Here is a 14,841-nt window from a genome sequence, read left to right as displayed (position 1 = left end):
TTTTTTCTTTGGGCTGATAGCTTTGAAGATATGTTCTGATGGTGGTGAGAGTGGAGCAGGACTGTCTCCATGACGCAATTGGCTAGCGCGATCGGCTGTTAACCAAAAGGTCGGAGGTTCGAGCCCACCCGGTGGTGGTATGGCGCTTTTTTTTCTTTGGGCTGATAGCTTTGAAGATATGTTCTGATGGTGGTGAGAGTAGAGCAGGACTGTCTCCGTGGCGCAATTGGCTAGCGCGATGGGCTGTTAACCGAAAAGTTGGAGGTTCGAGCCCAACCGGTGGTGGTGGGCGCTTTTTTTTTCTTTGGGGTGATAGCTCTGAAGAAATGTTCTGACGGTGGTGAGATTGGAGCACGACTGTCTTCGTGGGGCAATTGGCTAGCGCAATCGGCTGTTAACCGAAAGGTTGGAGGCTCGAGCACCCCCGGTGGTGGTGCGGCGCTTTTTTTTTCTTTGGGGTGATAGCTCTGAAGAAATGGTCTGACGGTGGTGAGAGTGGAGCAGGACGGTCCCCGTGGCGCAATTGGCTAGCGCGATCGGCTGTTAACCGAAAAGTTGGAGGTTCGAGCCCTCCCAGGTGGGGTGTGTTGATTTTTTCTTTGCGCTGATAGCTTTGAAGATATGTTCTGATGGTGGTGAGAGTGGAGCACAATTGTCTCCGTGGCGCAATTGGCTAGCGCGATGTGCTGTTAACCGAAAGGTTGGTGGTTCGAGCCCACCCGGTGGTGGTGCGGCGCTTTTTTTTTCTTTGGGCTGATAGCTTTGAAGATATGTTCTAATTGCGGTGAGAGTGGAGCAGGAATGTCTCCGTGGCGCAATTGGCCAGCGCGATCTGCTGTTAACCGAAAAGTTGGAGGTTCGAGCCCTCCCGGGAGTGGTGTTTTGCTTTTTTCTTTGCGCTGATAGCTTTGAAGATATGTTCTGATGGTGGTGAGAGTGGAGCACGACTGTCTCCGTGGCGCAATTGGCTAGCGCGATCGGCTGTTAACCGAACGGTTGGAGTTTCGAGCCCACCCGGCGGTGGTGCGGCGCTTTTTTTCTTTGGGCTGATAGCTTTGAAGATATGTTCTGATGGTGGTGAGAGTAGAGCAGGACTGTCTCCGTGGCGCAATCGGCTAGCGCGATCGGCTCTTAACTGAAAAGTTGGAGGTTCGAGCTCACCCGGTGGTGGTGCGGCGCTTTTTTTTCTTAGGGCTGATAGCTTTGAAGATATGTTCTGATGGTGGTGAGAGTGGAGCAGGACTGTCTCCGTGGCGCAATTGGCTAGCGTGATCGGCTGTTAACCGAAAAGTTGGAGGTTCGAGCCCATCCGGTAGTGGTGCGGCGCTTTTTTTTCTTTGGGCTGATAGCTTTGAAGATATGTTCAGATGGTGGTAAGAGTGGAGCAGGACTGTCTTCATGGCGCAATTGGCTAGCGCGATCGGCTGCTAACCAAAAGGTCGGAGGTTCGAGCCCACCCGGTGGTGGAATGGCGCGGTTTTTTCTTTGGGCTGATAGCTTTTAAGATATGTTCTGATGGCGGTGAGAGGGGAGCAAGACTGTCTCCGTGGCGCAATGGGCTAGCGCGATCGGCTGTTAACTGAAAAGTTAGAGGTTCGAGCTCACCCGGTGGTGGTGCGGCGCTTTTTTTTCTTTGGGCTGATAGCTTGGAAGATATGTTCTGATGGTGGTGAGAGTGGAGCAGGACTGTCTCCGTGGCGCAATTGGCTAGCGCGATCGGCTGTTAACTGAAAAGGTGGAGGTTCGAGCTCACCCGGTGGTGGTGCGGCGCTTTTTTTTCTTTGGGCTGATAGCTTTGAAGATATGTTCTGATGGTGGTGAGAGTGGAGCAGGACTGTCTCCATGCCGCAGATATATTCTGATGGTGGTGAGAGTGGAGCAGGACTGTCTCCGTGGCGCAATGGGCTAGCGCGATCGGCTGTTAACTGAAAAGTTAGAGGTTCGAGCTCACCCGGTGGTGGTGCGGCGCTTTTTTTTCTTTGGGCTGATAGCTTTGAAGATATGTTCTGATGGTGGTGAGATTAGAGCAGGACTGTCTCCGTGGCGCAATTGGCTAGCGCGATCGGCTGTTGACCGAAAGGTTGGAATTTCGAGCTCTTCCGGGAGTGGTGTGTTGCTATTTTCTTTGCGCTGATAGCTTTGAAGATATGTTCTGATGGTGGTGAGAGTAGAGCAGGACTGTCTCCGTGGCGCAATTGGCTAGCGCGATCGGCTGTTGACCGAAAGGTTGGAATTTCGAGCCCTTCCGGGAGTGGTGTGTAGCTTTGTTCTTTGCGCTGATAGCTTTGAAGATATGTTCTGATGGTGGTGAGAGTGGAGCAAGACTGTCTCCATGGCGCAATGGGCTAGCGCGATCGGCTGTTGACCGAAAGGTTGGAGGTTCGAGCCCACCCGGTGGTGGTGCAGCGCTTTTTTTTTCTTTGCGCTGATAGCTTTGAAGATATGTTCTGATGATGGTGAGAGTGGAGCAAGACTGCCTCCGTGGCGATATGGGCTAGCGCGATCAGCTGTTAAGCGAAAGGTCGGAGTTTCGAGCCCTCCCGGGAGTGGTGTGTTGCTTTTTTCTTTGCGGTAATAGCTTTGAAGATATGTTCTGATGGTGGTGAGAGGGGAGCAGGACTATCTTCGTGGCGCAATTGGCTAGCGCGATCGGCTGTTAACCAAAAGGTCGGAGGTTCGAGCCCACCCGGTGGTGGTAAGGCGCTTTTTTTTCTTTGGGCTGATAGCTTTGAAGATATGTTCTGATGGTGGTGAGAGTGGAGCAGGACTGTCTCCGTGGCGCAATTGGCTAGCGCGATCGGCTGTTAACCGAACGGTTGGAGTTTCGAGCCCACCCGGCAGTGGTGCGGCGCTTTTTTTTGTTTGGGCTGATAGCTTTGAAGATATGTTCTGATGGTGGTGAGAGTAGAGCAGGACTGTCTCCGTGGTGCAATTGGCTAGCGCGATCGGTTGTAACCGAAAGGTTGGAGTTTCGAGCCCTCCCGGGAGTGGTGTGTAGCTTTTTTCTTTGCGCTGATAGCTTTGAAGATATGTTCTGATGGTAATGAGAGTGGAGCAGGACTGTCTCTATGACGCAATTGGCTAGCGCGATCGGCTGTTAACCAAAAGGTCGGAGGTTCGAGCCCACCTGGTGGCGGTATGGCGCTTTTTTTTCTTTGGGCTGATAGCTTTGAAGATATGTCCTGATGGTGGTGAGAGTGGAGCAGGACTGTCTCCGTGGCGCAATTGGCTAGCGCGATCGGCTTTTAACTGAAAGGTTGGAGTTTCCAGCCCACCCGGCGGTGGTGCGGCACTTTTTTTTCTTTGGGCTGATAGCTTTGAAGATATGTTCTGGTGGTGGTGAGAGTAGAGCAGGACTGTATCCGTGGCGCAATTGGCTAGCGCGATCGGCTGTTAACCGAAAGGTTGGAGGTTCGAGCCCACCCGGTGGTGGTGCGGCGCTTTTTTTTTTCTTTGGGGTGATAGCTCTGAAGAAATGGTCTGACGGTGGTGAGAGTGGAGCAGGACGGTCCGCGTGGTGCAATTGGCTAGAGCGATCGGCTGTTAACCGAAAAGTTGGAGGTTCGAGCCCTCCCGGGTGGGGTGTGTTGCTTTTTTCTTTGCGCTGATAGCTTTGAAGATATGTTCTGATGGTGGTGAGAGTGGAGCAGGACTGTCTCCGTGGCGCAATTGGCTAGCGCGATCGGCTGTTAACCGAAAGGTCGGAGGTTCGAGCCGACCCGGTGGTGGTGCGGCGCTTTTTTTTCTTTGGGCTGATAGCTTTGAAGATATGTTCTGATGGTGGTTAGAGTGGAGCAGGACTGTCTCCGTGGCGTAATTGGCTAGCGCGATCGGCTGTTAGCCGAAAGGTTGGAGGTTCGAGCCCAACCGGTGGTGGTGGGCGCTTTTTTTTCTTTGGGGTGATAGCTCTGAAGAAATGTTCTGACGGTGGTGAGAGTGGAGCACGACCGTCTCCGTGGGGCAATTGGCTAGCGCGATCGGCTGTTAACCGAAAGGTTGGAGGTTCGAGCCCCCCCGGTGGTGGTGCGGCACTTTTTTTTTCTTTGGGGTGATAGCTCTGAAGATATGTTCTGATAGTGGTGAGAGTGGAGCACAATTGTCTCCGTGGCGCAATTCGCTAGCGCGGTCTGCTGTTAACCGAAAGGTTGGAGGTTCGAGCCCACCCGGTGGTGGTGCGGCGCTTTTTTTTCTTTGGGCTGATAGCTTTGAAGATATGTTCTTATGGTGGTGAGAGTGGAGCAGGACTGTCTCCGTGGCGCAATTGGCTAGCGCGATCCGCTGTTAACCGAAAAGTTGGAGGTTCGAGCGTACGCGGTGGTTGTGCGGCGCTTTTTTTCTGTGGGCTGATAGCTTTGAAGATATGTTCTGATGGTGGTGAGAGTGGAGCAGGACTGTCTCCGTGGCGCAATTGGCTAGCGTCATCGGCTGTTAATCGAAAAGGTGGAGGTTCGAGCCCATCCGGTGGTGGTGCGGCGCTTTTTTTTCTTTGGGCTGATAGCTTTGAAGATATGTTCTGATGGTGGTGAGAGTGGAGCAGGACCGTCTCCGTGACGCAATTGGCTAGCGCGATCGGCTGTTAACCAAAAGGTCGGAGGTTCCAGCCCACCCGGTGGTGGTGCGGCGCTTTTTTGTCTTTGGGCTGATAGCTTTGAAGATATGTTCTTATGGTGGTGAGAGTGGAGCAGGACTGTCTCCGTGGCGCAATTGGCTAGCGCGATCGGCTGTTAACCGAAAGGTTGTAGTTTCGAGCCCACCCGGCGGTGGTGTGGCGCTTTTTTTTTGGGCTGATAGCTTTGAAGATATGTTCTGATGGTGGTGAGAGTAGAGCAGGACTGTCTCCGTGGCGCAATTGGCTAGCGCGATCGGCTGTTAACCGAAAGGTTGGAGGTTCGAGCCCAACCGGTGGTGGTGGGCGCTTTTTTTTCTTTGGGGTGATAGCTCTGAAGAAATGTTCTGACGGTGGTGAGATTGGAGCACGACTGTCTTCGTGGGGCAATTGGCTAGCGCAATCGGCTGTTAACCGAAAGGTTGGAGGTTCGAGCACCCCCGGTGGTGGTGCGGCGCTTTTTTTTCTTTGGGGTGATAGCTCTGAAGAAATGGTCTGACGGTGATGAGAGTGGAGCAGGACGGTCCCCGTGGCGCAATTGGCTAGCGCGATCGGCTGTTAACCGAAAAGTTGGAGGTTCGAGCCCTCCCAGGTGGGGTGTGTTGATTTTTTCTTTGCGCTGATAGCTTTGAAGATATGTTCTGATGGTGGTGAGAGTGGAGCACAATTGTCTCCGTGGCGCAATTGGCTAGCGCGATGTGCTGTTAACCGAAAGGTTGGTGGTTCGAGCCCACCCGGTGGTGGTGCGGCGCTTTTTTTTTCTTTGGGCTGATAGCTTTGAAGATATGTTCTAATTGCGGTGAGAGTGGAGCAGGAATGTCTCCGTGGCGCAATTGGCCAGCGCGATCTGCTGTTAACCGAAAAGTTGGAGGTTCGAGCCCTCCCGGGAGTGGTGTTTTTCTTTTTTCTTTGCGCTGATAGCTTTGAAGATATGTTCTGATGGTGGTGAGAGTGGAGCACGACTGTCTCCGTGGCGCAATTGGCTAGCGCGATCGGCTGTTAACCGAACGGTTGGAGTTTCGAGCCCACCCGGCGGTGGTGCGGCGCTTTTTTTTCTTTGGGCTGATAGCTTTGAAGATATGTTCTGACGGTGGTGAGAGTAGAGCAGGACTGTCTCCGTGGCGCAATCGGCTAGCGCGACCGGCTGTTAACTGAAATGTTGGAGGTTCGAGCTCACCCGGTGGTGGTGCGGCGCTTTTTTTCTTAGGGCTGATAGCTTTGAAGATATGTTCTGATGGTGGTGAGAGTGGAGCAGGACTGTCTCCGTGGCGCAATTGGCTAGCGTGATCGGCTGTTAACCGAAAAGTTGGAGGTTCGAGCCGATCCGGTGGTGGTGCGGCGCTTCTTTTTCTGTGGGCTGATAGCTTTGAAGATATGTTCAGATGGTGGTAAGAGGGGAGCAGGACTGTCTCCATGGCGCAATTGGCTAGCGCGATCGGCTGCTAAGCAAAAGGTCGGAGGTTCGAGCCCACCCGGTGGTGGTATGGCGCTTTTTTTTCTTTGGGCTGATAGCTTTGAAGATATGTTCTGATGACGGTGAGAGGGGAGCAAGACTGTCTCCGTGGCGCAATGGGCTAGCGCGATCGGCTGTTGACCGAAAGGTTGGAGTTTCGAGCCCTCCCGTTGGTGGTGCGGCGCTTTTTTTTCTTTGGGCTGATAGCTTTGAAGATATGTTCTGATGGTGGTGAGAGTGGAGCAGGACTGTCTCCATGGCGCAGATATGTTCTGATGGTGGTGAGAGTGGAGCAGGACTGTCTCCGTGGCGCAATTGGCTACCGCGATAGGCTGTTAACTGAAAAGTTGGAGGTTCGAGCTCACCCGGTGGTGGTGCGGCGCTTTTTTTTCTTTGGGCTGATAGCTTTGAAGATATGTTCTGATGGTGGTGAGAGTGGAGCAGGACTGTCTCCATGGCGCAATTGGCTAGCGCGATCGGCTGTTAACCAAAAGGTCGGAGGTTCGAGCCCACCCGGTGGTGGTATGGCGCTTTTTTTTCTTTGGGCTGATAGCTTTGAAGATATGTTCTGATGGTGGTGAGAGTAGAGCAGGACTGTCTCCGTGGCGCAATTGGCTAGCGCGATGGGCTGTTAACCGAAAAGTTGGAGGTTCGAGCCCAACCGGTGGTGGTGGGCGCTTTTTTTTTTCTTTGGGGTGATAGCTCTGAAGAAATGTTCTGACGGTGGTGAGATTGGAGCACGACTGTCTTCGTGGGGCAATTGGCTAGCGCAATCGGCTGTTAACCAAAAGGTTGGAGGCTCGAGCACCCCCGGTGGTGGTGCGGCGCTTTTTTTTTCTTTGGGGTGATAGCTCTGAAGAAATGGTCTGACGGTGGTGAGAGTGGAGCAGGACGGTCCCCGTGGCGCAATTGGCTAGCGCGATCGGCTGTTAACCGAAAAGTTGGAGGTTCGAGCCCTCCCAGGTGGGGTGTGTTGATTTTTTCTTTGCGCTGATAGCTTTGAAGATATGTTCTGATGGTGGTGAGAGTGGAGCACAATTGTCTCCGTGGCGCAATTGGCTAGCGCGATGTGCTGTTAACCGAAAGGTTGGTGGTTCGAGCCCACCCGGTGGTGGTGCGGCGCTTTTTTTTTCTTTGGGCTGATAGCTTTGAAGATATGTTCTAATTGCGGTGAGAGTGGAGCAGGAATGTCTCCGTGGCGCAATTGGCCAGCGCGATCTGCTGTTAACCGAAAAGTTGGAGGTTCGAGCCCTCCCGGGAGTGGTGTTTTGCTTTTTTCTTTGCGCTGATAGCTTTGAAGATATGTTCTGATGGTGGTGAGAGTGGAGCACGACTGTCTCCGTGGCGCAATTGGCTAGCGCGATCGGCTGTTAACCGAACGGTTGGAGTTTCGAGCCCACCCGGCGGTGGTGCGGCGCTTTTTTTCTTTGGGCTGATAGCTTTGAAGATATGTTCTGATGGTGGTGAGAGTAGAGCAGGACTGTCTCCGTGGCGCAATCGGCTAGCGCGATCGGCTCTTAACTGAAAAGTTGGAGGTTCGAGCTCACCCGGTGGTGGTGCGGCGCTTTTTTTTCTTAGGGCTGATAGCTTTGAAGATATGTTCTGATGGTGGTGAGAGTGGAGCAGGACTGTCTCCGTGGCGCAATTGGCTAGCGTGATCGGCTGTTAACCGAAAAGTTGGAGGTTCGAGCCCATCCGGTAGTGGTGCGGCGCTTTTTTTTCTTTGGGCTGATAGCTTTGAAGATATGTTCAGATGGTGGTAAGAGTGGAGCAGGACTGTCTCCATGGCGCAATTGGCTAGCGCGATCGGCTGCTAACCAAAAGGTCGGAGGTTCGAGCCCACCCGGGGGTGGAATGGCGCGGTTTTTTCTTTGGGCTGATAGCTTTTAAGATATGTTCTGATGGCTTGAGAGGGGAGCAAGACTGTCTCCGTGGCGCAATGGGCTAGCACGATCGGCTGTTAACTGAAAAGTTAGAGGTTCGAGCTCACCCGGTGGTGGTGCGGCGCTTTTTTTTCTTTGGGCTGATAGCTTGGAAGATATGTTCTGATGGTGGTGAGAGTGGAGCAGGACTGTCTCCGTGGCGCAATTGGCTAGCGCGATCGGCTGTTAACTGAAAAGTTGGAGGTTCGAGCTCACCCGGTGGTGGTGCGGCGCTTTTTTTTCTTTGGGCTGATAGCTTTGAAGATATGTTCTGATGGTGGTGAGAGTGGAGCAGGACTGTCTCCATGGCGCAGATATATTCTGATGGTGGTGAGAGTGGAGCAGGACTGTCTCCGTGGCGCAATGGGCTAGCGCGATCGGCTGTTAACTGAAAAGTTAGAGGTTCGAGCTCACCCGGTGGTGGTGCGGCGCTTTTTTTTCTTTGGGCTGATAGCTTTGAAGATATGTTCTGATGGTGGTGAGATTAGAGCAGGACTGTCTCCGTGGCGCAATTGGCTAGCGCGATCGGCTGTTGACCGAAAGGTTGGAATTTCGAGCCCTTCCGGGAGTGGTGTGTTGCTATTTTCTTTGCGCTGATAGCTTTGAAGATATGTTCTGATGGTGGTGAGAGTAGAGCAGGACTGTCTCCGTGGCGCAATTGGCTAGCGCGATCGGCTGTTGACCGAAAGGTTGGAATTTCGAGCCCTTCCGGGAGTGGTGTGTAGCTTTTTTCTTTGCGCTGATAGCTTTGAAGATATGTTCTGATGGTGGTGAGAGTGGAGCAAGACTGTCTCCATGGCGCAATGGGCTAGCGCGATCGGCTGTTGACCGAAAGGTTGGAGGTTCGAGCCCACCCGGTGGTGGTGCAGCGCTTTTTTTTTCTTTGCGCTGATAGCTTTGAAGATATGTTCTGATGATGGTGAGAGTGGAGCAAGACTGCCTCCGTGGCGATATGGGCTAGCGCGATCAGCTGTTAAGCGAAAGGTCGGAGTTTCGAGCCCTCCCGGGAGTGGTGTGTTGCATTTTTCTTTGCGGTAATAGCTTTGAAGATATGTTCTGATGGTGGTGAGAGGGGAGCAGGACTATCTTCGTGGCGCAATTGGCTAGCGCGATCGGCTGTTAACCAAAAGGTCGGAGGTTCGAGCCCACCCGGTGGTGGTAAGGCGCTTTTTTTTCTTTGGGCTGATAGCTTTGAAGATATGTTCTGATGGTGGTGAGAGTGGAGCAGGACTGTCTCCGTGGCGCAATTGGCTAGCGCGATCGGCTGTTAACCGAACGGTTGGAGTTTCGAGCCCACCCGGCAGTGGTGCGGCGCTTTTTTTTGTTTGGGCTGATAGCTTTGAAGATATGTTCTGATGGTGGTGAGAGTAGAGCAGGACTGTCTCCATGGTGCAATTGGCTAGCGCGATCGGTTGTAACCGAAAGGTTGGAGTTTCGAGCCCTCCCGGGAGTGGTGTGTAGCTTTTTTCTTTGCGCTGATAGCTTTGAAGATATGTTCTGATGGTAATGAGAGTGGAGCAGGACTGTCTCTATGACGCAATTGGCTAGCGCGATCGGCTGTTAACCAAAAGGTCGGAGGTTCGAGCCCACCTGGTGGCGGTATGGCGCTTTTTTTCTTTGGGCTGATAGCTTTGAAGATATGTCCTGATGGTGGTGAGAGTGGAGCAGGACTGTCTCCGTGGCGCAATTGGCTAGCGCGATCGGCTTTTAACTGAAAGGTTGGAGTTTCCAGCCCACCCGGCGGTGGTGCGGCACTTTTTTTTCTTTGGGCTGATAGCTTTGAAGATATGTTCTGGTGGTGGTGAGAGTAGAGCAGGACTGTCTCCGTGGCGCAATTGGCTAGCGCGATCGGCTGTTAACCGAAAGGTTGGAGGTTCGAGCCCACCCGGTGGTGGTGCGGCGCTTTTTTTTTCTTTGGGGTGATAGCTCTGAAGAAATGGTCTGACGGTGGTGAGAGTGGAGCAGGACGGTCCGCGTGGTGCAATTGGCTAGAGCGATCGGCTGTTAACCGAAAAGTTGGAGGTTCGAGCCCTCCCGGGTGGGGTGTGTTGCTTTTTTCTTTGCGCTGATAGCTTTGAAGATATGTTCTGATGGTGGTGAGAGTGGAGCAGGACTGTCTCCGTGGCGCACTTGGCTAGCGCGATCGGCTGTTAACCAAAAGGTCGGAGGTTCGAGCCCACCCTTTGGTCGTGCGGCGCTTTTTTTTCTTTGGGCTGATAGCTTTGAAGATATGTTCTAATTGCGGTGAGAGTGGAGCAGGAATGTCTCCGTGGCGCAATTGGCCAGCGCGATCTGCTGTTAACCGAAAAGTTGGAGGTTCGAGCCCTCCCGGGTGGGGTGTGTTGCTTTTTTCTTTGCGCTGATAGCTTTGAAGATATGTTCTGATGGTGGTGAGAGTGGAGCACAATTGTCTCCGTGGCGCAATTGGCTAGCGCGATGTGCTGTTAACCGAAAGGTTGGTGGTTCGAGCCCACCCGGTGGTGGTGCGGCGCTTTTTTTTTTCTTTGGGCTGATAGCTTTGAAGATATGTTCTAATTGTGGTGAGAGTGGAGCAGGAATGTCTCCCTGGCGCAATTGGCCAGCGCGATCTGCTGTTAACCGAAAAGTTGGAGGTTCCAGCCCTCCCGGGAGTGGTGTTTTGCTTTTTTCTTTGCGCTGATAGCTTTGAAGATATGTTCTGATGGTGGTGAGAGTGGAGCACGACTGTCTTCGTGGCGCAATTGGCTAGCGCGATCGGCTGTTAACCGAACGGTTAGAGTTTCGAGCCCACCCGGCGGTGGTGCGGCGCTTTTTTTTCTTTGGGCTGATAGCTTTGAAGATATGTTCTGATGGTGGTGAGAGTAGAGCAGGACTGTCTCCGTGGCGCAATCGGCTAGCGCGAGCGGCTGTTAACCGAAAGGTTGGAGTTTTGAGCCCTTCCGGGAGTGGTGTGTTGCTTTTTTCTTTGCGCTGATAGCTTTGAAGACATGTTCTGATGGTGGTGAGAGTGGCGCAGGACTGTCTCCGTGGCGCAATTGGCTAGCGTGATCGGCTGTTAACCGAAAATTTGGAGGTTCGAGCCCACCCGGTGGTGGTGCGGCGCTTTTTTTCTTTGGGCTGATAGCTTTGAAGATATGTTCAGATGGTGGTTAGAGTGGAGCAGGACTGTCTCCATGGCGCAATTGGCTAGCGCGATCGGCTGCTAACCAAAAGGTCGGAGGTTCGAGCCCACCCGGTGGTGGTATGGCGCTTTTTTTTCTTTGGGCTGATAGCTTTGAAGATATGTTCTGATGGCGGTGAGAGGGGAGCAAGACTGTCTCCGTGGCGCAATGGGCTAGCGCGATCGGCTGTTGACCGAAAGGTTGGAGTTTCGAGCCCTCCCGGGAGTGGTGTGTTGCCTTTTTTGCGCTGATAGCTTTGAAGATATGTTCTGATGGTGGTGAGAGTGGAGCAGGACTGTCTCCGTGGCGCAATTGGCTAGCGCGATCGGCTGTTAACTGAAAAGTTGGAGGTTCGAGCCCACCCAGAGGTGGTGCGGTGCTTTTTTTCTTTGGGCTGATAGCTTTGAAGATATGTTCTGATGGTGGTGAGAGTAGAGCAGGACTGTCTCTGTGGTGCAATTGGCTAGCGCGATCGGTTGTAACCGAAAGGTTGGAGTTTCGAGCCCTCCCGGAAGTGGTGTGCAGCTTTTTTCTTTGCGCTGATACCTTTGAAGATATGTTCTGATGGTAATGAGAGTGGAGCAGGACTGTCTCTATGACGCAATTGGCTAGCGCGATCGGCTGTTAACCAAAAGGTCGGTGGTTCGAGCCCACCTGGTGGCGGTATGGCGCTTTTTTTTCTTTGGGCTGATAGCTTTGAAGATATGTCCTGATGGTGGTGAGAGTGGAGCAGGACTGTCTCCGTGGCGCAATTGGCTAGCGCGATCGGCTTTTAACTGAAAGGTTGGAGTTTCCAGCCCACCCGGCGGTGGTGCGGCGCTTTTTTTTCTTTGGGCTGATAGCTTTGAAGATATGTTCTGGTGGTGGTGAGAGTAGAACAGGACTGTCTCCGTGGCGCAATTGGCTAGCGCGATCGGCTGTTAACCAAAAAGTTGGAGGTTCGAGCCCACCCAGTGGTGGTGCGGCGCTTTTTTTTCTTTGGGGTGATAGCTCTGAAGAAATGGTCTGACGGTGGTGAGAGTGGAGCAGGACGGTCCGCGTGGTGCAATTGGCTAGCGCGATCGGCTGTTAACCGAAAAGTTGTAGGTTCGAGCCCTCCCGGGTGGGGTGTGTTGCTTTTTTCTTTGCGCTGATAGCTTTGAAGATATGTTCTGATGGTGGTGAGAGTGGAGCAGGACTGTCTCCGTGGCGCAATTGGCTAGCGCGATCGGCTGTTAACCAAAAGGTCGGAGGTTCGAGCCCACCCTTTGGTCGTGCGGCGCTTTTTTTTCTTTGGGCTGATAGCTTTGAAGATATGTTCTAATTGCGGTGAGAGTGGAGCAGGAATGTCTCCGTGGCGCAATTGGCCAGCGCGATCTGCTGTTAACTGAAAAGTTGGAGGTTCGAGCCCTCGCTGGTGGGGTGTGTTGCTTTTTTCTTTGGGCTGATAGCTTTGAAGATATGTTCTAATTGTGGTGAGAGTGGAGCAGGAATGTCTCCGTGGCGCAATTGGCCAGCGCGATCTGCTGTTAACCGAAAAGTTGGAGGTTCGAGCCCTCCCGGGAGTGGTGTTTTGCTTTTTTCTTTGCGCTGATAGCTTTGAAGATATGTTCTGATGGTGGTGAGAGTGGAGCACGACTGTCTTCGTGGCGCAATTGGCGAGCGCGATCGGCTGTTAACCGAACGGTTGGAGTTTCGAGCCCACCCGGCGGTGGTGCGGCGCTTTTTTTTCTTTGGGCTGATAGCTTTGAAGATATGTTCTGATGGTGGTGAGAGTAGAGCAGGACTGTCTCCGTGGCGCAATCGGCTAGCGCGATCGGCTGTTAACCGAAAGGTTGGAGTTTTGAGCCCTTCCGGGAGTGGTGTGTTGCTTTTTTCTTTGCGCTGATAGCTTTGAAGACATGTTCTGATGGTGGTGAGAGTGGAGCAGGACTGTCTCCGTGGCGCAATTGGCTAGCGTGATCGGCTGTTAACCGAAAAGTTGGAGGTTCGAGCCCACCCGGTGGTGGTGCGGCGCTTTTTTTCTTTGGGCTGATAGCTTTGAAGATATGTTCTAATTGTGGTGAGAGTGGAGCAGGAATGTCTCCGTGGCGCAATTGGCCAGCGCGATCTGCTGTTAACCGAAAAGTTGGAGGTTCGAGCCCTCCCGGGAGTGGTGTTTTGCTTTTTTCTTTGCGCTGATAGCTTTGAAGATATGTTCTGATGGCGGTGAAAGGGGAGCAAGACTGTCTCCGTGGCGCAATGGGCTAGCGCGATCGGCTGTTGACCGAAAGGTTGGAGTTTCGAGCCCTCCCGGGAGTGGTGTGTTGCTTTTTTTGCGCTGATAGCTTTGAAGATATGTTCTGATGGTGGTGAGAGTGGAGCAGGACTGTCTCCGTGGCGCAATTGGCTAGCGCGATCGGCTGTTAACTGAAAAGCTGGAGGTTCGAGGCCACCCAGAGGTGGTGCGGCGCTTTTTTTCTTTGGGCTGATAGCTTTGAAGATATGTTCTGATGGTGGTGAGAGTAGAACAGGACTGTCTCCGTGGCGCAATTGGCTAGCGCGATCGGCTGTTAACCGAAAAGTTGGAGGTTCGAGCCCACCCAGTGGTGGTGCGGCGCTTTTTTTCTTTGGGGTGATAGCTCTGAAGAAATGGTCTGACGGTGGTGAGAGTGGAGCGGGACGGTCCGCGTGGTGCAATTGGCTAGCGCGATCGGCTGTTAACCGAAAAGTTGTAGGTTCGAGCCCTCCCGGGTGGGGTGTGTTGCTTTTTTCTTTGCGCTGATAGCTTTGAAGATATGTTCTGATGGTGGTGAGAGTGGAGCAAGACTGCCTTCGTGGCGCAATGGGCTAGCGCGATCAGCTGTTAACCGAAAGGTTGGAGTTTCGAGCCCTCCCGGGAGTGGTGTGTTGCTTTTTTCTTTGCGGTAATAGCTTTGAAGATATGTTCTGATGGTGGTGAGAGTGGAGCAGGACTATCTTCGTGGCGCAATTGGCTAGCGCGATCGGCTGTTAACCGAAAGGTTGGAGGTTCGAGCCCAACCGGTGGTGGTGCGGCGCTTTTTTTTTCTTTGGGGTGATAGCTCTGAAGCAATGTTCTGACGGTGGTGAGAGTGGAGCACGACTGTCTCCGTGGCGCAATTGGCTAGCGCGATCGGTTGTAACCGAAAGGTTGGAGTTTCGAGCCCACCCGGGAGTGGTGTGTAGCTTTTTTCTTTGCGCTGATAGCTTTGAAGATATGTTCTGATGGTGGTGAGAGTGGAGCAGGACTGTCTCTATGACGCAATTGGCTAGCGCGATCGGCTGTTAACCAAAAGGTCGGAGGTTCGAGCCCACCTGGTGGCGGTATGGCGCTTTTTTTTCTTTGGGATGATAGCTTTGAAGATATGTCCTGATGGTGGTGAGAGTGGAGCAGGACTGTCTCCGTGGCGCAATTGGCTAGCGCGATCGGCTTTTAACTGAAAGGTTGGAGTTTCCAGCCCACCCGGCGGTGGTGCGGCGCTTTTTTTTCTTTGGGCTGATAGCTTTGAAGATATGTTCTGGTGGTGGTGAGAGTAGAGCAGGACTGTCTCCGTGGCGCAATTGGCTAGCGCGAGCGGCTGTTAACCGAAAGGTTGGAGGTTCGAGCCCACCCGGTGGTGGTGCGGCGCTTTTTTTGTTTGGGCTGATATCTTTGAAGATATGTTCTGATGGTGGTGAGAGTGGAGCAGGACTGTCTCCATGGCGCAATTGGCTAGCGCGATCGGCATTTAACCAAAAGTT

This window comes from Rhipicephalus microplus, unplaced genomic scaffold, assembly GCF_043290135.1.
Source record: "Rhipicephalus microplus isolate Deutch F79 unplaced genomic scaffold, USDA_Rmic scaffold_29, whole genome shotgun sequence".
Classification (NCBI taxonomy): Eukaryota; Metazoa; Arthropoda; class Arachnida; order Ixodida; family Ixodidae; genus Rhipicephalus; species Rhipicephalus microplus.
This window is presented reverse-complemented; position numbering follows the sequence as displayed.